Source organism: Bos indicus x Bos taurus, chromosome 28, assembly GCF_003369695.1.
Source record: "Bos indicus x Bos taurus breed Angus x Brahman F1 hybrid chromosome 28, Bos_hybrid_MaternalHap_v2.0, whole genome shotgun sequence".
Classification (NCBI taxonomy): domain Eukaryota; kingdom Metazoa; phylum Chordata; class Mammalia; order Artiodactyla; family Bovidae; genus Bos; species Bos indicus x Bos taurus.
Genome location: NC_040103.1, coordinates 34,464,283 through 34,466,550, shown reverse-complemented (window position 1 = coordinate 34,466,550; position 2,268 = coordinate 34,464,283).

Sequence of the window (2,268 nt, the reverse complement as noted above, 5' to 3'; positions counted from 1 at the left end):
TCAGGGCCTTTGCACAGGTCATTCTGCCTGTAATTCTGTCCCTCCTGGCTGCATTTCCCTATGCCTGGCAGACCTCTACCTTCTCTTTCCTTGAGCTTCAGCCTAAACTGACCTTCCCGGGGACTTCTGTCTCCATCTTCAGACCAGCCTGTCTTCTTACTTTGCATTTTGAATGCCCTGACCTTTTCTTCTTACACAGTTGTAATTCAGTGTTGTGATTACTCGTGTTACATCAGTGTCCACATCAGGCTCTAAGCTCCATCAAAGCAAGGAGTGTGTTTGCCTTATTCACTGCTGATCCCCAGTGTCCGGTGCAAAGAAGACATTTAAAAAATAGGTGTTGTTTATTGGAAAAACGCACTCTTTCCCTTTTTTTCACTTGGCTAATTCCTGCTAATCCTTTAGGTCTCAGAGTGCATGCCCCTTCCTCCAGGCAGCCTTCTTGCATGCCCCTGATGTGAGTTAGGTGCCCTTGCCACGTGGTACTATTGCAGGCTCTAGGGTTTGCCTTCTTGCAGCATGGCACCTGGATTGTCATTTACTGGTCTCTGTCTGTACTAGACGATAAGTTTCTAAAGTCAGTGCTGGTGTCTTGTTTACTGGGGTGTCCCTAGCACCTAACTCAGGGTTTGGCATACACCTTATTATGGAATAAACAAATTACAGAGCACCCAGTCTGGACAGAGAGAGCCCACACTGTCTCACATTTTACCTGTGGACAGCGAAGATCTGACCCAGATGCTTAAAGAAAGGGGGTGATTAAAACTGCCAGGGGACGGGGCAGGACTCTCTAAGCTTGTAGGGGATCTCTGAGTGTGGTTACGAGATACAGGGAAAACCCATGCCAGATGAATCAGGGCTACTTGAGTCTAGGGAGAGCAGAGTATCGGGTTTCTGCAGGCTTCCTTGAGGAGGCAGACTGAGCTGAAGGCTGAGGTGGGCGGTGGTGTTCAGGACAGAATGGTAAGGTGGAGAGAGGGGCCTGGTACCTAGAGGGTTAAAGAGGAGCATCTGGGTGTGGTGGCTGAGAGACCAGGACCAGCCTCCAGGAGGGTACCTCCAGGTACCTTCTGGGTATCCTTTTCCCACTGGGTCACCAGGCCTGCAAAATGAGGGGCAGCAGCTAGCGATGGTGTATCTTCTTCCCATCCCTCCCTCTCACCCCCAGGTCAGCAGCCACGGAGAGTCTGGCTTCAGGGTTGTCTCTTAGCAACAGGTCCCTGGAGTGTCTGCGCCATCATGCTGGAGTAGTGGGGTTGCTCATAGGAAAGGGAGGCTGGGGCCAGTTTACTGCTAACACTCAACTGCTCCCAGCCTTGCTGCCCTTCTCCTGTATGGACCCCCACCTGAGGGGTCTGGGTGGCAGTGTGGAGCCTTGGGGTTCCTTTCAGGCTTCTCTGTCCCCATAACCCCTGGACTGTAGCTGCATCGCCAGGGGCTCTTCTTGCCTCAGTTACCCCACTGTGTTCTTTCCTCAGTCTTCTCAGGCTAAAGTCATCATGAGACTAGGGGACAGAAGAATTTTGCACAGAGTAGGCACTTAATAAATGCTTATTGAAACCCTGTCTGGGATCCTGAAGTTGTTATCCCTCACACTTGCTTTTCTACCCATCTGGGTTTGCAGAGAGTTCATGTATGAACAGGTGGCCCCAGTGGTAGAGAACCCATCTGACAATGCAGGAGACATAAGAGATGAGGGTTCAATCCCTGAGTTGGGAAAATCCCCTGGCGGAGGGCAGGGCTATGCACTCCACTATTCTTGCCTGGAGAATCCCATGGACAGAGGAGCCTGGCGGGCTACAGTCCATAGGGTTGCAATGAATCAGACATGACTGAAGCAACTTAGCATGCATGCATGTCATGTATGAACCTAATAAAAGTTGTTAGTAGTCGAGTGTAGAGGACAGAGTCCTGTGGCACGCCACTAGACACTTTCTTCTACTTGTCACTGTGAATCCCCATTCAGCAAGGTTCTGGAGTTTCACAGGTTCTTGGATGATGAATTGTGCCCAACCCTGTGGCCATAGAGCTCACATCTTTCTGATTTTTCTAGAATAAAATGTGGGGTAATGAGGAAAGCACCACTTGGGAAATCTTTTGTTGTTGTTTAGTTGCTGAATTGTGTCTGATTCTTTTATGACCCCGTGGACTGTAGCTCACCAGTCTCCTCTGTCCATGAGATTTCCCAGGCAAGATTACTGGATTGGGTTGCCATTTCCTTCGCCAGGGCATCTTCCCAATGCAGGGATCAAACCTGCGTCTCCTGCA